At 36.7% G+C, this 27271-nt stretch overlaps 1 long non-coding RNA gene across 1 annotated transcript; it reads right to left on the bottom strand.

The window, feature by feature from the left end:
- Positions 1-256: 256 nt before the first annotated feature.
- LOC126013556 (uncharacterized) lies at positions 257-27028 on the bottom strand. Its single transcript, XR_007497533.1, has 3 exons — positions 26860-27028; positions 15226-15284; positions 257-349 (listed from the first exon to the last, which is right to left on the bottom strand). It is a non-coding gene; the product is annotated as an uncharacterized LOC126013556 (long non-coding RNA).
- Between the last annotated feature and the right edge of the window lie 243 nt (positions 27029-27271).

The following is a 27271-nucleotide window of genomic DNA, read 5'->3' as shown; positions in this document are numbered from 1 at the left end:
TCAAAGCCCAAGTATCCTTGAACAAAAAGGTAGACAGTCTGGATGTATGAATTTAATACCCATACTATTTACCATACTAACTAACATGAACTCCTGTGAGGTTGTTCTTGTGCCTTCCTTCAATAATATTCAGCATTTCACCAATTACAGGGACCTATCTATAGGCTAAGGAAACTATCATCTTCTCATCCAGCATGCCTTTCTAACTCTTCTCTAAGAAAACAATAGCATTGAAAATGCAAATAAACATTCACTCACCTTGCCTTTGTAGAAATCATTCCCCACTCCATGTGGTATGAGTAGGATTGATAAACACAGAACCCACAATGCCTTCATTCAATCCTCCCAGCTGTAGGATGAATATAAGATTGCTATGGTTAACTATGATTTCTTGGGGCTACTTTAGACTTCAGTTTTCATTCACCTAAATGCAAAATTTTAATCTAAACTTACATTTATTTTCAACTTAAATTTAACTTAAAACTAATTCAGTAGTATCTTAAAAAATAAAAATTAGCTATAAGAATCTTTAGTACAATAGCATTTTTATTGTGAAAATATCTTTTAAAACTGAAGAATTAATGCTAAAGTACTTCTTCATATATTATGATCCATTACCAAAACTGAAAGATCTTATAACTGTTGTAAATGTCTCAAAAACTGGTCTCAAGGAATGGTTCAGTGGCAATGAGATCTGGAGTTTGATCCCCAGTGTGGCCTGCATGAGCTGTGCCCAGTACTAGAATCTCTACTATCTAGGTTCCTTGGTACTACAGCAGAGCTTCCCATGTACAAAATACAATCAAATATACACAAGCTCCACAACTACAAATGGGTGGGCATGGAGTCAGGAGCGTGAACTCCTGCTAGCATGTATCTGAGCAACACAGCTAAAAGAAGGTGACCTTCTCATGAACGTATGTGCAAGCATCCAAACTATAAAGTGTGTGAACTCAGAAGACCACAGATAGTATAAGAGCACCTTAGCTAAGCCCAATATATGCAGTTCCTAGTAATAGCAACAGTTGTAACAGAGGGAAGGGAAAGGACAAATGGATAGATTATCAGTGTATGGATCACTGGGAAGATGAATAAATGGATGAATGAAATTGTTAGGAGAATTGTTAGAAGAAAAAATGTCAATCTAAAATTTTTATAAAATCAAGAACTTGATTATTTGACAAATTGGTCACCACAGGCCAACCTAGACCTGTTAGAACCCAGAAGCTTTGTAACTAGGCACCAGGCTGTAAGGACATCTAGGATCTGTAAGGACTATATCTCCATTCTGTCTATTTGGTATCTGGTAAACAATGGCATTTCAATTGGCTATTGAATGTATTAAATGTATTAAATGAATGTATTAAATAAATGTATAAATGATCCTTTTAGTATTTTGTTATATTTCTTTATAAACAAGGCTAAGAGACTCCTGAGGGTGATAAATGTCCTAGAAGTGCTATCCTCAATCAATCCCACACCTTCCCTGTGTCCCAAGTAACTACAATAAAATTCTTCTCTGAAATAGGCACTGCAATTCCCAGCTTCACAGAGGATCCCTCCTCTGGGTAGTTCCTCCTCTATAACTGTATCTCTTGAAATCCTACCTTCAAATTCCAGTCCAGGTAATTATATCCATAATTTTTTCTCTAATTTCTTTCTCCTGTGTTAATATCAATCTTATCTGAACTACCTTAAGTTATACTCAACAATTACAGGCTATAGAGTCTTTCAGGATAAATAAGAATGTGTAGTGTTTATCCAGTACCAAACATAATTCTACAGATGTCATGCCAACTCATTTAGTACATATTTGTTTATTGAACATAAGATATGGCTGCTTTCTATATTGCTCTGGTGCTTTCCATGTTTTTTAATTTTTTATCTTTTATTTTATTTTATTTTATTTTATTTTATTTTATTTTATTTTGTATTGTTGTTATGTTTTTCTTCCTTTTCTCTCTCTGCTCTTAAACTGATAATGTAGTCTTTAGAAGGACTCCTCTCATTTTTTGCTTGTTTGATTTTTGCCCCATTTTTTATTATTTTTTATTATCATTTTTTTTTCTTTCCTTCAAACAGAGCCACACAACTTGAACCATCTTGTTCCGCCTCATAAATGGAGGGGGAAATAATGGAGGGTACCAAGACCAAAGAGTCATATGAACATTAAGTAGAAATAAAAAAAATGATCAGGGATTTGGGGAGAAAAAAAAAAAGATCAAACTTAAGCACCAAATCCAAAGCCAACGACAACAGAATTGATACCCAATTTACAACATACTAGACATAGAGAGGACCACCTATATAGCAGCCTGAGGGTTAAAAGGGGGGGGGGGGATATGAGATTCATGGTGGGAACAGGGGTGGAGGGAGGACAATATTGGTGGTGAGAACGCTCCTGATTCAATATCACTATGTACCTAAAATATTACTGTGAAAGATTTATAATCCACTTTGATTAAAATAAAAAATTCCCTTAGTATCAAAAAATAAATATATTTCTCTTATAATTATCTCCCCAATTTTTACACATCACTGCCAGATTTCAATCACATATCCACATGTATATGTGGTACATGCCAATACTTAAATGAAGTAGTAGCTCTCACCAGATAATAAGGCTGAACTTTTCTATGTTAAAACAACCAAGATTGGGGTCAGAGTAATAGCACAGCACTGGGGCATTTGCCTGGAACGCTGCCAACCAGGACAGACTCAGGGTTCAATCCCCAGCATCCCATATGGTCCCCTGAACCTGCCAAGAGTGATTTCTTAGTGCAGAGCCAGGAGAAATCCCTGAATACCACAGGGTGTGGCCCAAAAACAAAACAAAATAGCAAGCAAAAAAAAAAAAATCCAAGATTTTTAAAACTGCTTAATTTAAGCACCATGGTTACAAAATTGTTCATTGTTGGGTTTGAGTCATACAATGTACACCATCCTTCACCACTGCACCCATACCATCACCATCAGCAATGTCTCCCATTGCCCTCCCACCCCTATTTTGCTCTAGCGCAGGTAAATTACTTCTCTCTTCCTTTCCTTTTTCTTTCTTTCTTTTCCTCCCTCTTCCTCCTTTCTCCTTCTCTCCTCTCCTCTCTTTTGTTCTCACCCTCACCCTCTCCATTCTCTCTCCCTCTCTTTTCTCTCTCCTTCCCCCCTCCTTTGACACTGTGGTTTGCTCTATTGTTAATGAAGAAGTGCCTTGCTTATTAGTTTCTCCACTTTCAGTGCAGATCCCTTATCCAGAGTGATCAGTTCTATCGTTGTCCTAGTAGACCCTATTCTACTATAGCCACACTCACCATTCTTTGAGGTGAGGTTTCTAACCTGGACTGAAAATCCTGACCTTTGCCTCTATTGCCTCTGAGTATTATTACCATAATATCTCTTGTTTCACTTATATCCCACAAGTGATGAAATTATTCTATGCCTATCCCTTTCCCTGCAACTCATTTTAGCCAGCATAATACTCTTCCTGTCTGTCCCATATAAGGCAAATTTCATGACTTTATTTTTTCTGATAGCTACATAGTATTCCATTGGTTAGATGTACCATAATTCCTTTAGTCACTCATCTGTTGATGGGCAACTGGGTAGTTTCTAGATTCTGGCTATTGTAAATAGTATTGTGGTGAACAGAGAAGTACAGAGGGCATTTTTATATTGTGTTTTTGTGTTCCTGGGGTATATCCCTAGGAGTGGTTTTGCTGGATCATATGGGAGTTCAATTTCCAGTTTTTTGAGGAATAGCATATTGTTTTCCAGAATATCATATTGTTCATCAGCAGTGAATGAAAGTTCCTTTCTCTCCACATCCATGCCAGCACTGGTAGTTCTTGTTTTTTTGTGATGTTTTCTAGTCTCTATGGTGTAAGATAATATCTCATTCTTGTTTTGATTTGCATCACTCTCATGATTTGTGATGAATATTTTTTCTCATGTGCCTTTTGGCTAACTGTATTTCTTCTTTGAGGTAGTATCTGTTCATTTCTTCTCTCCATTTTTTTGATAGAGTTAGATTTTATTATAGTAAAGTTCAATCAGAACCTTGTTTATCTTATATAAATCCTTTATCTGATGGGTATTGGGTGAATAGTTTTCCCCATTCTGTGGGTACCCTTTGTTTCCTAGACACTATTTCCTTTGAGGTATAGAAGGTTCTGAATTTGATGTAGTCCTATTTGTTTATCTTTATTTCTACTTGCTAGTCCAATGCTGTTTTATCCTTGAAAATGTCTTTAACTTCAATGTCATGTGTGTTTTCTGCCTAGGTTTTCCTCTACCTTATGGTTTCAGGACTAATATCAAAATATTTAATCTACTTTGATTTTACCTTTGTGCATGATATTAAGGAGAGGTATGAGTTCATTTTTTTTTTGCATGTAGTTCACCAGTTTTCCCAGCATCACTTGTTAAAGAAGCTTTTCTTGTTCCAGTTAAACAATACCATTCAGAATTGTACCTCAGAAAATCAAGTAGCTTGGAGCCAATTTAACAAAAGAGGTGAAATTGCTATATAAAGAAAACAACAAAACACTGCCTTAAGAAATAGAAAACACGAGGAAATGGAGACATATACCCTGCTCATGGATTGGGAGGATTAATATCATTAAATGTCAATACTTCCCAAAGCACTGTACAGATTTAATGCAAACCCTATAAAAAAATTCCCATGACATTTTTCAAACTGAGTTAGTGCTTCTTGTAGAAAAGGAAAAACTTCTTTCTACCCTTTAAGTTCTCAGCTGGGTTTCTAGAATAAAAGATAGATTAACAAGAGAAAAACATACGAAGTTATTGCATGTACGTTTTATATTACAACTGAGCCTTCATTAAAAGAACAAAGAGATGGTTGAAGCGAGTCTTTATAAACTATGTTGAACAGAATATCATGGGAAAATATGACAGGGCAAAACTGGAGTGTGAGCTAAGATGCATGAACTTGTGGTAACTTAGCAAGGTCTGTTAACATTCCTCTTTGTCTACATTTTTGAAGAGGATATCCCTCCCTCTAGGTAGGGAGATGACACCTTTCACATGAAGGCCTTATGATCTTTTCTGGTAGATCACAACATCTGACATTCCCACAACAGACATTTCTCGAATTTGTTCAGCTTAAAATCATTAAAGTGTCAAAGTGCCCTCTTTTGTGTAGAGTTATCACTCTCGTATCTGAAAGTTTCCCAAGAAGTTTCACACAGAGTCAATCACATTCATGGAAAAAAGATCAATCCACATCGATAGCTGTGATGGTAGGGAAAAAATCAGACGCTTACCCAAGTTAAGTCTCTCTATAATCTACAAAATCCAATAATTAATTTGTCATTTTGTATAGACATAGTTTATACAATAAATAAACATAGCTTAGCTCAATTTGGTCTAGTTGGATCTTGGAAACTAAAGACATTTAAAAAAAATCACTATTATCTAACTCAGTGCTTCTCAAATAGTGGGGCGCACCCCCCAAAGGGCGCACAAGGCTCCTTAAAGGGGAGCGCATTTGACCTTGGCAAACACTGTCAGAACAAGCTAAGCCCTGTGTTTATGTCTCTGTATATCTCTGGAGCTGAGAGTTGCTGTGTCCTGCTTTAAACCCCGCTTCGAAAAGCTATGCATTGCAAAACGTGATCATTGTAATCATTAATCCAGATATCACCTCTGATTAAAAAATCAGCTCAAATTATTTTATATATTTTTGTTTTGCAAGTTAAAGTTTTTTTTAATAAAGATACTATTTACAGTTGTGTGTAGGGTGCAAAAAAAGTTTAATCTTCCTAGTGGGGCATGACAGAAAATAATTGAGAAGCACTGATCTAACTGGACTTAATGTTTGCATGTAATTCAAAATGCTTGTTAATGCACACTCTCCTTAGCTATGAGAAAAGTTCATTTTAGATTGCTTTTTTTGAGGGCTGGTATATCACAGCGGTACAGTATTTACCTTGCATGCAGCCAACCTAGGATGGACCCGAGTTCATTCCCCAGGATCCCATATGGTCCCCAGAGCCTGCCAGAAGCAATTTCTGAGAGCCTGAGTACTGCTGGATATGGCCCAAAAACAAATAAACAAACAAAAAAACAAATATTAAAAGGTATATTGCCTTTTGTGTAAACAATTCATTAAAATATTTCCTTTTAAAAAATCATTATATTCAAAGCTCATTTATAAATTTATAAAAGTGTGTTTATATATCTATATTAATTTAATTATTTCTAACATGATGCTTGATTCACTTATGTCAATTTCATGCAACAATAAATAAAGCTAGAATCATTTCAGGCTATTTTTCTTGATGACAAATCAGGCAGATAGAAAAACATTAGGAAATTAAAGAAAAAAACATTAAAAGTTTAATTAAAAACTTAAATATAATTCCTCATCCCATTTTCCTTCTTTTCAACTGCAATTTTTAATCAATTTATTTTTAAAGTACATTCTTACTTAGATTAGACTTATAATCTTATAATTCTAAATCCTAAGCTTATTTTACTAATTAATGTGGCAGAAAATATACTGTTTATCTGTTTTTATTATTCAGCTAAGAATATTTTAAGATATGGATTTTATTTTACTAATAAAATTAAAGACATTTTTATTTACCAAAAATCATACCAGACTATATAAACTTTTAAAGTTTCAGCTACTTTCTACATCTAAGGATTTTAGAATGTTTTATTTCTATAAATGCTCATTTATCTCTAATCCAGCTGAATACAAATTCTCTAAGGGATTTTATAAACTGTTAGCAATATCTTCCAGAGATAAATAACATGCCTGTCCAGATATATCTACATATGGATAGAGGCAAACTGATTTTATAGTGTCCATTCTAAAATATTTGCACTATCAATAAAATACAATAAAACAAACTCACTGGCTTTGTCCACTTTACTTTTTTTTATTTAATCTTTTTTGTGCTTGCACCAAACAGGACAAGTTGAGATTAGTTGATATTGATATGACAGCTAGTTTTTTTTAACCAATATTTGTAGAGAAGGCTTCTGAAACTTTCATTTTCCCATTCCTACATACAGAAAGACCTACATATTCAGCAAGTGACTAAGAAGACATTTAGCAACTATCTGGATGGTTCCAAAGCTCATCTGAGTGGTTAAATCATTGCATTTCATTCAATTAGTTTTTTTCCCCCTTTTCATCAATGGGTAGTTATTTTGCAAGTACTGTGAGTCACTTGAGAACAGAGTTCTAAAGTTCAAGTGACTAAAATGTTGGAGTAAGAAAAGGTCTGGCAGGGTAGAAAGAAAGATAGAAAGGGTGGCTTAAAAACAGGCATACCAAAGAATTCAAGAGAGATGAATGGACCTTAAAGTGGCAAAAGGAGGAAAGAGGGACAAAAAGAATAGAAAGAAAGAACTCTTAGAGGGGCCACAGTGAGGGGACCTTCTGTTTCACAAAGAGACCAATAAAGTTCCACATTATACAGAGCAAAACTGTTTGTACCAATTAAGAAGGCAAGAAAACAGAGTGGGTGGAAGATACAGTCAGCAAGAGTTCAAGAATTTCAGTTAAATCAGAAATTTCCAAGTGATAAACAGAACAAAAAACAGAAAGCAAATCTTAAAAATAAAATATAAAGGTTCTTCTCAAATTTTAAACATTAATTTTCAATTAGGCTAACTTATGACCATAGAGCACTTAAAAAAATCCCATTCAAATACCTTAGCTTTCAAATGTAATATATAATAAATATTCTGGCAATTATTATGTTTAATAATGTAATTATTAATAATTATTATTATGTTTAAAATGACTCAAAACTTAGAACTGGAGTACAGAGAAACCTGAAGCCAGAGTGATAGCATAGAGGATAGGGCATTTGTCTTGCATATGGCCACCTCAAGTTCAATCTCTGGCATCATTCTTGGTCTCCCAACCTGCCAGGAATGATCTCTAAGCATGAATCAAGAGCAATCCCTGAATATCGTGGATGTGCCCCCACCTTCATCCCAAAAGATTCAATAAGAAAAGATGCAAAAAACAGTCTTCCTCCCAAGTTCCAAAAACACTCTGAGAGATCATCAAAAAACAAACTTAAACAAAATTGATGAACACTGGCAGCAGAGGGCAGAAAGTTAGCCCCAAATGGGATTAGCACCTCACTGTAACCAAATGAGATATTAGTCCCGAATGTTCTGGCCAGCCATATTTTCATGGTCTTTTGAGAGACCTGATTGCCTGCCCACACAGGTCCTATAAGACAGGTAGTAAAGCTAAATTCTCAAAAGCACAAAACCAAAATCTAACAAGAGAGCAATAGCTATCCCTGGAAGAGAAAGAAGAAATAATGAAGTGTGAAAATAAAATTTTAATAATGTGAATGTTAACAATTTAGATTAGCATCACAATTCAATGAACAGGTTCACCTGCTAATCTAAATTTTAAAACAACATAGAGAAAAATGTTTATCTGCATCTCTTGGCCAGACAATATGAAGATCTGAGGAAAACAGACTTTTGCTGAAGATTACCAGTTTTCCCACGACCCCATCTGCAGACTAGGGAATGATTTAGATGTTCCAAGCATCTGTTCAAGATGTTCAAGAATCTGCAGGGCTAGAAAAATATCTTTTCCTTCTACCCTTCTCAATTCTTGGTTAAGTCTCTAACGAAAGATAGATTAATAGAGAAATGTATACAGATTTAACATGTTAGGTGACATAGAAGCCTTCACAAGAAATGAAAGCCGAGGAGCTCAGTGGTTTGGAGTCCCTGCATCAAAATTAAAAGGCCTCAAGTTCAAGCTTCGGTATTACTGCATAAACTGAGTAAAATTTGAACAGCTCTGCTGCTTGAGCTCAGCAAATCTGCTGCCTTGAGTTAGCCAGGGCCACACATAATTTGCTGTATACTCCATTGCAGGTTTCTGCAAATATTACAACTAAAGGGGCATGACTCACCCCAGGACCCCAACTATGCACAGCAACTAAAAGGAATTTAAGCACTAAGGCCGGGGAATGGGATCCCTAGTGAGCACCACCACAACTCCTGACAAGCACTATAACAAGAATGTGCAAGACCACCACAACTAAAGAGTATTCCCAGATATCACATCTAATGGAGAGCAACCTGCAGCAAGCACCACTACAACTAAATGTGAAAGCACCACAACCAGGCAAGTGTTTGACTCCCTCACTCTCAGATCAACAGTAATAAGAAAAGAAAGGGGCAGAAAGTGTTTTATGAAATAAACTCTCCCCACAAGTGGCTAAAACTAAATGTTTTACACTAGATTAAATGAAATAGAGAATCATGAAAAAAAAATTTAAAAGGAGTATTTGCACAGTTGTCAGTTGGCCAAAAGAGCAAGGCCTGTTGGTAACAATTCTATTTGGCTTTTCTCTCTTCAGACATGAGGTTACCCCTCTCCTGATACAGGAAGGTACCACTCCAGACTTCTGATTCAGGCAAATCTTCAAGTCCTTCTTGTACATGACACTTAAATTTTTTAAGGGTTATGACATATGCCATACATGCAGCCAACCCAGTTCTATTCTGGATACTGCATGCAGTTTCCAGAGATCCCTGAGGACAGAGCCAAGAATAAGCTCTAAGCCCTCGATGGCAAACCTATGGCACGCATGCAACCGCTGGCACGCGGGAAGGCCCGCAATTAAGATATGCGGCGCGGTGGGAAGCGAGTGTGCCAGTGTCTGCTTTGCAGCTCACCTGGCAACAGGGCCGGACTGGCCATTAGGAGGACCGCGCATTGAACGGCAGTTTAGGCACTCGGGCTCAAAAAGGTTAACCATCACTGCTCTAAGCAATACTGGGTATAGTCCCCAAACCTTCCTAAAACAAATAATCGCTTCAGTTTAAAATATCCAATATTCTATATTATATTGTGTTAATTATATTATATTAATTCTATTATAATATTATATCGTATTATATTATGTTATATTTGGGGATAGCATAGCTAAACCCATAATTTTTCTTCAGTTTATTTCTTATGACTCTTAATGAAAGATTTGATAGGTATTAGGATTAGTCATTATAAACAAGGAATAATCTAAAAAAAAAAAATACCTCTCTATTCCTTCTAGGTTGATTGCAAACCTCTCTAATCCAAGACAACAATGTAGAACTTTGTTTTTGTCAAGATGGATGGAAAGTACTGCAACTGTTTTAACTGTTTTTATGGATGGTTAAAACTAACCAAAAGTAAAAGCAATGCTCCTAAGCAGGGAGGATAGAATAACACAAATCAAATCTGTTCGACTTGAAGGGAACTATGATATGAATATGACTGTAAGAAGAAGCTCTATGAAAAAGAGCAGGAGGCAAAACTCTAGAGCCTCTCATAGGGTAGGGGAGATCCAAGCTTTAACAAAAAGCACCCAGAAAAAGAGATGAAGAAGTAATTCTCTTTACAGCTGATAAATACAAAGAAATGACCAGAGAAAGGAAAAGGGAGATAAATAAGCATGGGTAAATCTAAACAATGTGTTTCTAGAACAACAAAAAAAATTCAGACAACAATATCTAACAAAAATAGTTCCTATCAAAAGGATGAATTTATAAGTCATGATGAGAATTAAGTTGTATAGACTCGCTAACTATATCTTAACATTTCTGTTTTTTGTTTTTTCATTTTATCAGTTCTAAAAGACAATCACTAAAATAAATAGAAGAAAAAACTTCCAGCACAGTTAATCCCAGCTTTGTATTAGTTCTGACCAATCAATTACCGACTTTTGAAACTTCTTTTTTTTTTTGTTTCTGTTTTTGTTTTGGGGCCACATCCAGTGATGCTCAGGGGCTACTCCTGCCTATGCACTCAGAAACAGTTCTCGGCTAGAGGACCATCTGGGATGCTGGGATTGAACCTAGACCCATCCTGGGTCAGCCGCATGCAAGGCAAATGCCCTACCGCTGTGCTATCGCTCCGACCCCTGACTTTTGAAACTTCTGTTTCTTTTTCCTTTCCCTCCTTTCAAAACAATGGAAGTATATTCACAAATTAGTACGTTTGCCTTGATTTGTCTAGACCAGTGGTCCTCAAACTATGGCCCGCAGGCCACATATTGTATTTGTATCTGTTTTGTTTCTTCATTGCAAAATAAGATATATGCAGTGTGCATAAGAATTCGTTCATAAGTTTTGTTTTTACTATAGTCAGACCCTCCAATGGTCTGAGGGACAGTGAACTGGCCCCCTGTTTAAAAAGTTTGAGGACCCCTGGTAGACTATTCTAATCATGAATATCATAACCATTACAGAAAATTCTACATATTACCCTCTTTGAAACTCTATGTATTTCTTACTTATTCAAGAAAAAGATTTCTCAATAAAATTATATTTATAACTCAAGTGTATTTCTTTTCCAAAACTATGCTTAAATAAGATTAACTTGAATGTAAAGCAAATGTCCCTTCTTATAGTAAAATGCAAAATGTAAACACTTCATATAAAATAAAGAAAAACTGCTTTCATGAATAACTTATCCCTTAGCTCCCCTGACCACCCCCCATACTTCTCTGCCTTTATGTCATCTCAAAGATGTGCAGTTCACTCCACTGAAATTCTGTTTTTCTAAATTCAGAATGCTCATACAACCACAAAAGATAATACAAATAACATCTTACTTATAAGATTATGTCATGGATTTATAACTTGTTCTACAAAAACCAAAAAGAGTTCAATAAACATGAAGTCATGCAAGTAAGATCAATTATGTCAACTATGTGATTTTATGTTCTTTAAATAAAGTACAAAAATTTTTTAATTTAAACATTAAAAAAAAAGTCTTGTATAGCCCTTATCAGTATAATAAAAGACAAAAAAAGTGAAAAACTTTTCAACAATGCTCTTTAATTCCTCATGGTCAAATTTAAGTTTTACTGGCATAGTTCCCTGCACTAACACCAGGAATTGAGAGCTCCCCTTGGCCTTAAGACCATTCTGGCACCAAATTGCTCCAGAGTAGGTTCACCCTACTGGCACCCTAATGGCAAGGAAACAGCAACAACTTGATCTTAGGGAGATTGCCCTACCTCACCAACTAACAGTGAGATGAAATCAGAAGATGCTCCATCCTAGGATCTGTGCAAAAACCAAGATCTCTAATTACAGAAGACTGACTTTGACAACCGTGACCAAACAGAACTTTCCCTGGGACCATAAAAAAAGACCTTGGGGTGGGGGGTGCGGTATGGTGGCACAAGCTGTAAGGCAGTGCCTTGCATGTGCTAGCCTAGGACGGACCTCAGTTAGATCTTCTGGTATCCTATATGGTCCCCCAAGCCAGGAGCAATTTCTGAGCACATAGTCAGGAGTAACCCCTGAGTGTCACCGGTGTGGCCGAAAAACCAAAAATAAATAAATAGACCTTGAGGTTCAACAACTGACATGCCCAGAGACTGTAGTCAGTCTTATAACAGTATGCTGGAAGGGTAGAGACACCCTGTATCTCTTAGGCCCAAGAATTTTCCTTTCTAATTTTCCCACATTTACTGTGCCTATGCAAAAATAAAATAAAAAAAAAAGCCATATCTGTCTCTCCCTTTTTTTCTTTTCTCTTCTTTTAATTTTATTTATAGATTCTAGATAGGGGTTCCTGCCTTTTTTTTTTTTTTACAGAACCATAGAACATGAATCATCTAAATCTACCTCATATTTTTATGCCACCTACAAACTGAGAAAAGAAAAAAAAAAGTGGATGAGACCAAAGGGACAAACAGTTTCAGGAACATTGAGTGGAACTAAAAAATGGTCAGATGTAAATACCCAAGCCAAAGTCAATGACAATAGAATCAAGAGAACCAAACTATAACAAGCTATACATAAAATGGACTTGTTACTAGCAGTCCAGGGGGTTAAGGGTGGAGGTATCAGATACATGCTGGGAACTATGGTAGAAGGAGGTCAACACTGGTGGTGGGAATGGCCCTAACTCACTCTCACTATGTGCCTGAAATACAACTGTGAAAGACTTGTAATTCACATTGGTTTCAATAAAAAAATTTTAAAAAGAATTTTAGTTCTAAGCTCCAGTTCTCACTATATACAAGATATCCAGATACTCTTCACTTCTATTTAAATAAAATTTAATTTATGTTAAATTAAATATGTAAGGATAAATGTTAAAAATATGTTAAAGACATATGTTAAAAATAAACATATTTCTATATATCTTTTTTGGGGGGTTGGTTTTTTGGGGGGTGACACCGCAGCACTCAGGGGTTACTCCTGACTCTATGCTCAGAAATTACTCCTGGCAGGCTCGGGGGACCATATAGGATGCTGGGGTTCGAACCACCATCCCTCTGCATGCAAAGCAAATGCCCTACCTCCATGTTATCTCTCCAGCCCCTACATATCTTAAAGATAAAGTTCAAAGAATAAAACTACCCCCAAATCAGAGCCCAAAATAAAGTATAAGTAGTTCTAACTATTCATCTTTACCACTACAAATAATTTATTCCCCCAAATTTAAAACATGCAGGCCAAGTAGCCAGCAAGGAGATACAATTTATTTATGAGATTAAAATTTTAAAACCTGAGTCCTGAGAAATGGTGAAATCAGCCTAGATTCATCCCTGGCATCCTATCTGTTCCATAAAGATGAATGAGTGATTTCTGAGTATAGAGTGAGCTGAGTACCACCGGGTATGCCCCAAATTATAAAAGCTAAAACTATTTTTCAACAAACCAACAGCAACAGCTAACACTAAAGATGAAAGCATTATTAAAATAAGAATGAAAAATTCTGCTGTATCAATACATATAATAGGAAATAATGGGGAAAAATTAATGAGTGGAAATCCTAAGTAGATTCAAGATATGAATAAAACAGAAGGCATTAGCTTAAACCAGGGGGTTCTCAAACTTTTTTAAAAGGGGCTAATTCACTGTCCTTCAGAAAACTGGAGGGTGAGACTACAGTTTGAAAGAATTCCTATGCATACTTTACATATCTTATATTTTTGTTTGTTTTGCTTTGGGTTTTTTGTTGTTGTTGTTCTGCTTTTTGGGTCACACCAGTCGACGCTTGGGGGTTACTCCTGGCTATGCACTCAGAAATTGCTTCTGGCTTGGGGGACTATATGGGACGCCAGGGGATGAAACCTTGATCCGTCCTAGGTTAGCCTGTGCAAGGCGAATGCCATACCACTTGTGCCACCACTCCGGCCCTGAAGTAAAAAAGCAAATTGGGAACAAATACAGTATTTGAAATGAAGAACAAACTTATCAGTACTTCAATGGGAACAATGGGCCTACTTTTGGTGGGGGTAATTTAAGGACAGCTATCAGAGAATGAGAGGTGGAGTTGAGAGACAAAGAGAAGGAGCAGAGTCAGAGAGTGCAATGCATGTCCCACACATGCACACTACAGGCCTAGGATAAGTAGGTGGCTGAGCAAAACAGATAGCAAAGGCACAAACACCTGGCCATCTGGATAAATGTGGTCCTCAGGATAAATGAGGACCCCTGGCTTAAACAGTAGACTAGTTAAGATATATGGCTCTGAAGTCAGATGGTCAAATTCAAATCCTAGCCTATGTAACTTCATACCTATATAACTTGGTCAATCTATCTAGCCTCTGTACCTTAGTATTAGTATCTAGAAAGTTGACATAAGGATGGTCCTTAATGGGGCTGGAGCAGTGGTGCTAGAGGTAAGGTGTCTGCCTTGCAAGCGCTAGCCTAGGAAGGATCTTGGTTCAATCCCCCAGTGTCCCATATGGTCCGCCCAAGCCAGGAGCACTCAATTTCTGAGTGCATAGCCAGGACTAACCCCTGAGTGTCAAACATCTGTGGCCTCCAAAACCAAAAACAAACAAGAATGTTCCTTGGGCCAAAGAGATAACATGGAGGTAGGGTATTTGCCTTTCATGCAGAGGGACAATAGTTCGAATCCTGGCATCCCATATGGTTCCCTGAGCCTGCCAGGAGCGATTTCTGAGCACAGAGCCAGAAGTAACTCCTGAGCGCTTCCAGGTGTGACTCAAAAACCAAAAACCAAAAAAAAAAAAAAAAAAAAAATGGTCCTTAATAAGATTGCAGTGAAGATTAAGTTAGATAGTAGACATAAAGCACAATAACTGGCACATAATAAACATTTAACAATTGATAACTAGTGATATAATCACTATTCTCTTTCCAAAATTGTTTTACAATACCATTTTAGCAGAAGTATCCAAAAAATATCTTAAGCAGTAGTTAAAGAAATGATATGATTATATTTTAGTTACTTACTCTCTGCTAACAGCAGATAATCCTGGTGCTCATTATACCGCATTCAGAAAGACAGTAACCTAGAAAATAGTACCAAACAGTTACAAATTAAATCATTAAAAATTATTAAAGCATAAAACATCTGTACACGAAGCTAATAATGAGGTACAATATAAAGAAACTAAAGATATGTTCCTATAATATATGACTGCTAAACTCTTTTGAGAGTCAATCACAACACACTGTAATAAAGTAAAAAAAAAAAAAAAAAGCATCAACTACTCTGTAAATATAGCAACTAAATAATGTCTCTCATTATAGCCTTACCAGTTGGAACCAAAGAGGTAGAAAGGGCAGTATGTGGAGACATTAGGTTCCAAAGAGCAGAATGATTTAATGCAGATTATTCCACACATGTGATTTAGATTTGACCTTGAGTCTGAAGAAACCTAAGAAGTCTCAGGAAAAGTAACACCTATTTCTAAAACCTCCTAGTTGAAGATGAAAAAGGAAGACATTTAAGTAGGCTTGAATTCATAAGACCGCCATTACATCCCGTTCTCCCTATCCATCCCAACTCCAGAAATCACATGAGGCTGAACTGTTAAAGTGGCAGCCACTATCATCAGTATTACCTGAATTAGCTTCTAGAAAGGGAATCTACTAACTACTGATTTAGTAGCCACTAATTTACTTTTCATTTCTAAGCAGTCTTTTATTCTAAGCTTTTATTTAAAAAAAAAAAAAAAGAAACTGTCCAAGATATTTTCAGCAGCTGGAAATGCATTCATCATTACTCTCCATTATCCTTTTCAGCTGGCAATAACTTATAAAGCAAAGGGGAAAAAAGAATTTGAGTGATTTTAATCAAAGCTTGTATACTAGTCCTGCCCTGCAGCATACTGTAATATGAGAAACATCCAGCCTCACATTCCAAAAGAAATGAATTTTTATGTGAATAGCCCCCTGCCTTAACTATGCCTCATTTTTTCTTATTAATTTTACCCATGAAGCAAATATTTCTTAAGCATCCATTACTTTATTTAGATGCTACATTAATTATGGCCTCATCCTGGGGGTGGGGGAACATTGATCAATAATAATCTTATTGACATTTCACAGAAAGTTAAAGTGAAACAAAAAGGTCATAAAAATGTTTAGAAGTATATGGATACAGACAAAAATTATCTAGAATGAACATGTTACTTACATTCTACAAAGTATTTTAGGGCTGAAACCAAACATTTCAGATACTTTTGTAATGGAAGTGGAAACAGTGGAAAATTAAAAGCAGACGGGCTTTAGAATGAGCTCCACCATCTATGAGTAGCATAAATTTATCTTTGAAAACTCTGGTTTTTGTGCTTATGAACGAGAAGTATAAATGTCTACCTTAATAAAGGTTTTGAGGAATAAAACTAAATGTGCATTAAAGGTATGTGATCAATAAATAGAGGCCAGGGGTCTGGAGTGATAATAGTAGAGTGATAATGGTAGAGCACTTGGCTCGAATGCAACAGAATTAGGTTTGACTCCCAGAGTCCCTTAAGGTTTCCCAAGACCTCCAACAGTGATCTATGAGTACAGAGCTAGCAGTAATCACTGAGCACTAGGTATAGCCAAATTAACAAACATAAATAAATATATAAATAAAGGCCAATTTTATTTTAAATGTTTTCAATAAGAGAAATTTCATGGTGGGAAAAAAATCCATCTGTCAACAGAACTTATTGCTATTATAAAGAACAAAAATTAATACGTTTCATAGAACAACAAATATGGAAATGAGGAAATAGGACCTTCAACTAATAGGTGAATTATGCTTCAAGGAATGTTTCAAACAAATGGAAAACTATACAGTGATATCAGAAAAAAATAAGAAATAGCTATAAACATATTTGTGAAGTAGAAAAAGTTCCTGTCTCTTTCAATTATTACCTTCTTCCTATTATTCTTTTACTTCTTCTTAACTGTTCTAGAGAAATGAAATATTCTCATTGAAATTGGAAGATCAAAAAAAGTAGTCTGAATAACAAGGAAAATGATCAGTTGCTCAATCTTCTAAGTAATTCATAATATTTACAAGATAGTTTTGTTTTATAAGTTTCATTTTTAAGATATATAAAATGTATGAAATCTGAGATTAGGTATATAAATCATTCTATACTCACTCTGAATCAATCAAATAGTTATTAATTAGCTATCAGTTATGGGGAAAATGGAGGTTTAGGATTAAGAGGTTTGGGTTGAGAGATCAAAGAAAAAGAAATGGATGATTTTAATAACTGGGTATGTATGAGATAAGAAGTATCTGGTAGAGGAAATAACAGAAAAGGAAAAGACTGCCAAGACGGTTTGAAGCAAAGATCATGAAAAAAATACTAGGGACAACACAGACTTACTCTGTCTTTTTAGAGTCAGTAGTTGCTATGGTGCCTGCTAAAAACCAAATGCATATTACTAACTACAAATATTTACCATCCATAAAACTGTGAAAAAGGATACTGTAGAATTTAAAATATGTGAGTCTAAAGAAATGAAGTTCTTTTATCTTATGATCAATGGTTAGAAATTACTAAAAAGAAGCATTCAAACTTATTTCTTTTTCTAAAGGCTTCTTTCAAGCTTTTCTGAACTCAGGTTGTTTACAAATGCAAGTAAAAATTTGTAAGTGAAAGTTCAATCAAAAAGGTACAGAAAAGTTCCCTTTCAGCTCCAAGGGCTGCAGAAACAAACCTTTAATAAAAAGATTTTCAGGCATCAAAAATATTTCTCAGAATGAAAAACACACAAGTCACTGAATCAAAATCTACCAATCTACCAATCTCTGAACATACCTATCTCTGAATGTAAGTAAAAAGGTTTCTAGATTTGTGCAGAGATAATTATACTATAAGCTGAGGCAGATACACGATATGTCCTATCGTAAGTCTTACATACTGCAACAAGACCAGACACTGAAAATAATTTGTCATTTAATAACTAGTGAATCCCATAGTGCTTTCAAACCTTAAGATACGATTATTATAGCAAATTTTTTTTGTTAATTAACCAGTTATCTTTGGTGTTGACAAACACCAATGACATATTTCTTTTTTTTTTTTTTAGGGAAGACCCTTTTGAAAACGAAAAAGAGGTTACTTTAAAATCTTGTACTTCCTACTCACTTTTCCAATGTTTATCAAAATGAAAACAAAAATAAAAAAGGAGCAATAAAATAAATGAAATAATAGCACTAAGTATACCACTTCAATTTCACAAAATGGAATTTGCAACTCAATTCTGAGCCCCCCCCCCAAAAGGCCCAGAGTTTATTTTAAAAGATTAGTCCTGTTAATAACAGAGGTAGAGAAATGCTACATCTAGGCAGAGATATGCACCTGCCTAGAAATAAACCTGGAGGCCTGAACAATCTAAACAGCAGTAAAGGTAACGTAAAGCCACTAGAATCACGGAGAGTGAAAAGGGATCTTACTCTAGTGATATCTTCTCTAAGATCCTCAGCAAGTTATGAGGATGTAATATAGCAAACCTTATCATTTATTTATTAAGTACTATGTGTTAATGGCCATAATATGCCATCCCCTTTATTCCTACAAGTGGATCATGTGTAACAGGAATTATGTTTATTTTGTGGAAATGAAGATAATACCTCCTAAAAGACATACATGAAAACCTATCATTAACAATATTGTAAATCAGTGCCAAAAATAAAGACTGGAAAATATCCCTTTTATGTTCTGTTTTTCTCATTGCCCTCAAAGTTTCTAAAATCCCATCCTAAAGAAAACTCAAATACCCACTTTCTATTGATCACAGAGAACACCTGGGCTCCAAGAGTCTCCAAGAGTCTCCTCATTCCTTTGTGTAGGGACAGAGGAGGTGGGTGCAGGCAGGGAGATCATTCCTGGTGACGCTCATACAGATCAAACCAGGGTTGGCCTTGTGCAAGGTAAGTGCCCTATTCCTGTACTATCTCCCTGGCATCTATTCTTAACTTTCTCAAGAAAGAAACCACCTCAAGAGAGAAAGCTCTCTTTGTGGCAATGCCAGGGATCCATGCATTCCTTCCATGAGAGGTCTTTTTGAATATTCCCAGAGAATCAAGCAATGCTACTTGTGCTCATTTGCAAAATCTCTTCAAGCCTCCCCAGTACTAACTGCCCCAGGTAGAGACCCTTCCACTGGGATATATATGCATACATATGTTAAGACATGCATACTTTCAGGTTCTCTTGGGTGGAAGTGCTAAGATTCACTGTGATCTATAGGAGACAGAAGAAGTGCCCTTCTCCCTGTGGCAGATTTGACTAATGAATCACAATACTCTGTCCTATTTAAGTTGGACTTTGTCTCAAAAATTTTAACACAACATTTAATATAATTAATGAAACAGATTTGTGATGTGAAATATATTTGTTTCTTATAACCTAGATAGCTTTTCTTGCATACTCTGGTTTTCTTTAAGTTTATAAAAAGGCTCACAGTGGAGTCTTTTCTTTTTTCCTTTTTCTTTTTATTTTCTTTATTTTTTTTTTCTGGTTTTTGGACCACACCCAGTGACACTCAGGGTTTACTCCTGGCTATGCAATCAGAAATCACTCCTGGCTTGTGGGACCATATGGATGCCAGAGGATCGAACCGCAGTCCGTCCTAGGTTGCACATGAAAGGCAGACCCTACTGCTTGCGCTCCAGCCCCCAGTGGAGTCTTTTTTATACAAGGTCCTTACATACTACATATTAGCTATGTAGAATGTAATATATGTAAGTTATGGCAGAGATGCATATCTGTACAGATATGTGATATGTAAGGGACAGTCCTATACAACAAAAGGTTATCCTGAATAATCCATGATGTATTAATGTCTCACCAGAAATACAAATAGGTGAAAAACCCAAATTATCTAAGGTGGGACTGTTACTCTACCATATAAATACAAATTACCTTTGTAGTTTTTCTTTATTATATTTTAAAGTTTATTTTTATTTTTGCTTTTGAGAAAGAGAGGCCACACCAGGTGACATTCTGGGATTACTTCTGGCTGTGCACTAAAGAATCACCCCTAGTAGAGATAAAGGAACCCTGTAGGGTATGAGGTATCAAACCCAGGTTGGCTGCATACAAGACAAGCACACTATCCACTGTAGCATCTTTTCAGGCCCTACTCATGATTCTCCTTAACATACACATCAATCGTGACGACATATTTTGTTGTTGTTATTGCTGTTTTGTTTTGGGAGCCATGCTTGGCAGTGCTTGGATGCAAGACAAAGCAAATGCCTTAGCTATATCTCCAGACACAAGACCATATTTTTGAAACAGACGTGATTCATTTTAAGGATTGAAACTCATTTTAACTGCTTGGTAAAGCCATCTCTACAAATAAATCCAAGATCTAACAAAGTAATCACATTTTTATTTCTCCTTTCCACAGCTGTGTAAAATATACAAGGGCTGTAAAAATAAGTGCTTGAAACCTCTAAGTCCTCCAGCACACTGTATGTGCCTCTTTAATTCCTTCTGGCTAATTATGAAAAGAACTGGCAATGCCAATGAAAGAATTCAGTCATCACTGAGGCAAGTGCCCTTGAGCATCAGACGAAAGGATCCTACCCACAAAACAATCATTTTAAAACTATGCTATTAGACACCATTTTGAACTTTACGCAGACCAAACTCTAAAACAGGGTCCCATAAAACAATGAGATGGTGAATGTGCCATAGCTACACTAAGTGTCAGTCCCACGTGTGACATGAGCATGTGAAGAACTTCATATGACTGGAGAATGAAATTTTTTTTTCTTTTGTTTCTGTTTTGTTTTGATTTGGGAGCATACCCTGCTGTGCTCAGGGCTTATTCTTGGCTCTAACTCAGAGATCATTCACTCCTGGCAGGGCTCTAAAAACAGAGAGAGTCCAAGTCTAACTACATGCAAGGAAAGCACCCTATTCGATGTACTTATCAATGCCAGCCCTTCTTCTTCTGACCATACCCATCAGTACTGGGGGACACTCCTGGCATGGTTCTAGGTGAACTCTGTGGTGCCAGAACCCTAAATTCCCACTTACAAAGCCATTCAAATTGTCTCCAGGGTGCCAGAACAAAATTTTTAATTGGATTTCATTTAACTTTACATAGCCATATATAACTACTCTACTAGATAACAGATCTAAAAGAGTTGAAAAGATCATAGCTGATAGAGAAGGCAGTCTTTCTTAGTCTATGAAAAACACTTGCCACTACTAGAAATCTAAAATAGCTGCTGAGGACTTACCTATCGTGTTTTTAATTGTAAAGGAATAAAAGGAATGATGATGCAACCCAAGGCCCTAACTCTTCATATGAAATTACTCACGGGCTTCGTATGGTACATCAGTTCATCATATATAGCTATAATCTAGAACACAAGTTATTTGACACTTAGTTTAGAAATCTTTCTATTCCTCTATATCATGTTGCTGAAACTCAATGGTTGCATGTCTATTTTCCCATTTATGATCTAATTAGCATATCATTAACCTCATTAATTTAAGGTAGACTTCAAAGGAGACTGGGCTGTAAACAATTTTAACTTTTAAAACATAGAGATGAAGAACTAAGATGTGAATCAAAGCAAATTTTGTTTCTATATGAGATAATTAGTATACAATTTAAAAGTCTATCCTTGACTAAAGGTGGGAAAAAATATCTACTTACACACTTCTAGCTCTCTATATAATTATCTAGCTAGTTAATAATAGAGTAAGACCATTGGCAAGCCTAGTTTCCAAGTACATTAATTATGCTTTTATAAGACTTTTTTAAATCATTTTATAGTTTATATCTGTAAATGTCTTTAGATTATGTCTTTAGATTATAAGATTCAATTGTAGCTCAAAGATAAATTTCAAAACAAAACATAACCATAAGTAATAGCAAGACCTAGATTTTTTTTCTTTATACCAGTTTTCAATTATTCTAGTGACATTTGTTATGAAGGCTAAGAGAGAGGTAAGTATCATGGTATCTCATCTCAATTACTTCTCTGTTCTTCAAAAACATGCAAGTAAAAGTGAGTGGTAGAGGATAGAAAACTCAACACAAGCTTTAAAATGGCATATAAGAAATTACTAGATCTCACAGAGAATACAAGACCTAGAATACTATCCCTTGCTACAATTTTCTGTAGGAATCTGCATCAATTACCCAGATGATCTACTCTCTACCCTACTAGAACATTAGCTACCAAGCTATCTATAATCAGTTCAAAGAGTCCTAAGTCAACACAACTTTCACATAATAAGTAAGTACAAGAAAGAAAACTAAAGGGGTCGGGGGAAATGGCTAGTAAATGAATGAGAAAAAAGAGACCAAACTACATCTTGAACCAATGAAACACTACCAGGATAATTTAACAGGATTTAATGTAAAGTTCTGCTTTTCACATTAGAACAATATGAATGAATGAGGGAAGTGGAAAGCCTGTCTAGAGAACAGGTGGGGGTGGGGTTGGGAGGAGGGAGATTTGGGATTGTTGGTGGGAATGTTGCACCGGTGAAGGGGGGGTGTTCTTTACATGACTGAAACCCAAGTACAATCATATTTGTAATCAAGGTGTTTAAATAAAGATATTAATCTTTTTTTTGGTTTTTGGGTCACACCTGGTGATGCTCAGGGGTTACTCCTGGCTATGAGCTCAGAAATCGCGCCTGGCTTGGGGGACCATATGGGACGCCGGGGGATCAAACCTAGGTCCGTCCTAGGCTAGTGCAGGCAAGGCAGGCATCTTACCTCTAGTGCCACCACGCCAGCCCCATATAAAGATATTAATTAAAAAAAAAAAGAATTCTCTGTAAGCATACAGGATCAGATTAACAAATATCACTTATGAAGAATTTGGACCCTCTAATTTATCTATCAGAATTCTTCCACCTTTGCTCAAATCTTGATTGTTGTTGTTGTTGTTTTTGTTCTGTTTTGTTTTGTTATTTGGCATATCAATAGTGACTTTGTGTTCTGGGATCACTCTAAGCAGACTGAGGGGACAATATGGGTTGTCTGGATTGAACTCCAGGTGTGCCTACTTTAAGGTTTCTCAGGTCAAAATCTTTAATCCAGCAGTTTTTCTTTTCCTTAGGATCACAAATTAAAAAATAAATTAAAAAAAATAACAAAAAACGGTTAAGATTAAGGGACCAGAGAGATAACATGGAGGTAGGGCGTTTGCCTTGATTGCAGAAGGGCGGTGGTTCGAATTCCGGCATCCCATATGGTCCCCCCGAGTCTGCCAGGAGCGATTTCTGAGCAGAGAGCCAGGAGTAACCCCTGAGCACTGCTGGGAGTGACCCTCCAAAAACAAAACAAACAAACAAAAAAATACATGTCTATAATATTTGCAATTTGAGGTATTCCCATCACATTAATAGAAAAGTTCATTCATAATTTAATGTGATGCTTCACTAAGCAAAACTGAGTAGAGTCCATTAATATAATCTGACCAATTATGACTTACTATTAAAACTACTTTTCAAACAATCATGCAAATAAGTGGCATGTTAGCCTTAAATTATGTGTCTCTAGGCTAGAAAATGTGCCATGATTTATGAAGTCTGATTTTGCAGAACGAACATAGTCCTCCTTACAAAACTGAAATTCTTGATGTCCACTCTGATAGCCCTGAATGGCTAAAGCCTCCACAATCTTAGTCACCAGGAGAAATAAAGATTGAACTCAGCAGAAAATAATGTAAGAAAGTTTTATTAAGGGATTGACTGGTCCTTAAACAATCTTGTTGACATCCATACTACAGCACAGACAACACAATATTTAGATGATACACCAACATCAGATCAGCATTCTGCTTCGTATCTCCTATGGTCCCCCAACCACAATAAGAGTGATCCCTAAAAGCCAAAGTAAGCCACCCAATATATTCCCCAAACCCTACCCACCAAAATTCCCAGCTATATTAATTTCTTATGATTTTATCAAAGAGCAGGGAATCACTTTCTAACTAGAATATGCAAAAACAGACTATTGCCTGAATAATATTAAAATTAATCACCAAAAAATTATAAAATCAAAAATCTCAATCAAGCAAATGACTTCACAATATATAAATTGATTAAGTAAAATAAAATGTATCAGTTTTACTATCACTATTTTTAATAGTTCTTCCAATATACATACTTCATTACAGCAAAATTTTTTAAAAAACAGTAAATCCACAGATAACTAGTGATTTGCTGCATTTTAAATGAAAATCAACACTACAGGCTAAAATGTAAAAAATAAAAACCACCTAAATCCTACAGAATAACACAAAGAATTTCTTCAGAGAAAGGCAAAAAATGTACTCAACAATTAGAACAAAGAACTAAAAATAATCCAGAACAGAGGGTAAGTTTCCAGCATACCATATTTACATGCAGAAATGTTTTTATTTCAACAACCAACATTTCTGCTGACATAAGGTAAAGTCTAAAAATTTAAAGTCTAAAACACTTGCATTCCCAAATGTTTCCCAAAAATGAGGGAAGGAGAAAGAATATTTATTTATGTTAAATGAAAATTTCAAACATAGAATCTGACACTGAAGAATGGTGTCATCACTTTCTAATTTGGAAAATTAATCAAAAAGCCTAGTTATGCTAAAACATTGTTTAGGCACAGCTTGCCACTTACAAGTATCAGCTGTAGCCCTAAAGAGGAGGTTCTAAATGTCCATATTACTCAAGCACAGATTTTTCAAGCCGTCAAAAATTTATGAGCTATAACAAATAGCTGATAATTGCACTGTATATGTGGTATTTGGAAGGATGATTTTAAGTGTTCTCTCACAAGAAAAGAAAGAGGGATAGAGAGACGAGGGCAAATGACTTGCACGAACTACTTGGGTTCAACCTCATATAATTCCCTGAACAGACTAGAATGATCCCTGAGTCCAGATCCAAGAGTAAGCCCTAAGCACAACTAGATGTGGCTTGTGGCTCAAAAACAAAACAAAAAGGTACTATGTAAGGTGAGAATCTATTCTTTGAATATGTCCAATGATTGTGGTAGTCATGCACACCTTGTGCATGAGAAACATAATATGTACAATTTGTACGTGTCCATCATAGTTCAATTAAGTTGGAGGGGAAAAGAGTAAAAAAGCAAGTGTCCAAGCACCAGTAAATATAAAATATTCTGGCTTACTTGAATTGGTGACAGAGACCGTCAAAGCTAAGATCCAGGATAAATAGGGGATCCAACCTCTGGTCCCCAAACCAGCAGAAGATGATCTTTAGAGGAGAGATCTAATTTTTGGAGCAGAAATCTAAAAACTACTTGTACCAATGTGATTTTAAAAATAAAAAGCGACTAACACTTGGAATGTGAAACACTTGAAATAAACAAAACAAATCAGTATATTTTATACTCCACCAATGACAGTGTTAAAGCTCACTAGCTACCTTGCCTAGTTTGTGGCAAAAATCCAATTTGCTTACTCTCTATTCAAAGCTAGGAGAGTCTTTGTAATTACACTAGAGTGAGGCACTATGTAATGCAAAAATTAAGAAGCGCCCATTAATTATAGCCATAAAACATACATACAAGGGAGACAATTAATAAAATAAAATTAATAATGACCCCCCTGGTCATGATAAAGAAAAGAAAACAAGCCCACATACTCCTATGTGCTGGCCATTTTAAACGGGCTGTGTGTCTAAAATAATAAATCGTGGATCATCAATATTTTTTAAAGTACTGTCTGGCAGAAATAGAATGTGAATGTCTTAGTCACACCAAAGCAAAGCAACCGGCTGCAAACCTGATTGAAAAAAAACGGGAAGGGGAAAAAAAAAAAGAAATCCAATAGAACGACTGTTAGAAAAACTGTTAGAAAACTGAGCAGAAAAAAACAAGGAGCTGTGACTACAAATGTTGACAGCGCTGGCTTCCCACGTGATTCTCCCTGCTCCTGCAGAATACATTCGATTAGACCGTCTGAACATACATGCATGCATATTCAGGAAGATTCCTCAGGATTCCAAAAAACTCCAACTTGAGCTGGCTGGCTGGCTTGGCTGGCTTAGGGGGTGCACTTTTGGAGCAAGGTCGGTTTGACAAAGAAAAAAAAAAAAAATACTAGGTGAAACACTTACTAAAATATTTTACCTGTAGTATAGAACTGTCAGAGTATTACCAATGGAATCAATATGCCATGAACTCTGAAAAAAAAAATGCTTCTATAAAAGAAAGAAAATTGCAGCTAAGGTGGCACCAGAGGAGGAAGACAAGTTTAACTTTGCCCGCCCCCTGCCAGCCCCCAAAGGACCCCCAAGTTAGTTGCATGGATTGCAAAGGGTCCCCCAGACTTGGTGCTCTTCTCCTCCACCTCCCTCAGAGCGGCCCCCCTCAACCCTTCCAGCCCCCCTTAGAGCTTCCCTCTGAGGCCTTTCACTCCATCCTTATGGACTACCCTAGCCAGGTGTGGGGACACTCCCCCATGCAGGATGACTTTGCCTCCGATGAGCATCTCTGCCCGGGTGTCACCCGCCACTCCCACCCACCTCCGGGCCTCGTGGGCCTTGGGCGACTGGACGAGTCGGGGTCGCCCCTCGGGACTCTCCTCCCCACGCCTCCACACCCCCAGCTCCCATCTCCCTCGCACGATCGGTCCCGGTTCACCTAATAAGTCGCGCGCGGACAAGTCCCGGCTTCCGGTTCCCTACCTTCCCGGGTCTCCCCGGCCTTGGCGATGCCGCGGGGCGGCGGTCGGGGCCGAAAGGTTTTGCTCAACTAGGAGACTCAAGTGGCCGAGACGCTCCGGCTGGCTCCGAGCTAGACCTGGAGCCAGGCTTCCGCCTCGCGCCGGAAGGCTTTGGTGCAGGGGACCGGAAGTCCCGCCTCGCCCGCTCCCTGCCTGCTGCTGCTCCCCGCTAGCTGTGTCCACCCACCCACCTTGGGCTTGAAGCAAGATCCAAGAAGGGGTCATTGAGAGAGCATCGTTGACAGCCAATTATGTCCCATGGTTAGGTCTGGAAATGTTCTTTTCTCTCTTCTCCTGGAAAGAACACTTTCCAGCACATCAGTCTGCATT

The sequence above is a fragment of the Suncus etruscus genome, chromosome 7 (assembly GCF_024139225.1).
Source record: "Suncus etruscus isolate mSunEtr1 chromosome 7, mSunEtr1.pri.cur, whole genome shotgun sequence".
Lineage (NCBI taxonomy): Eukaryota > Metazoa > Chordata > Mammalia > Eulipotyphla > Soricidae > Suncus > Suncus etruscus.
The sequence above is the reverse complement of the archived record's forward strand: the minus strand, read 5'-3'. Positions and strand labels throughout refer to the sequence as shown.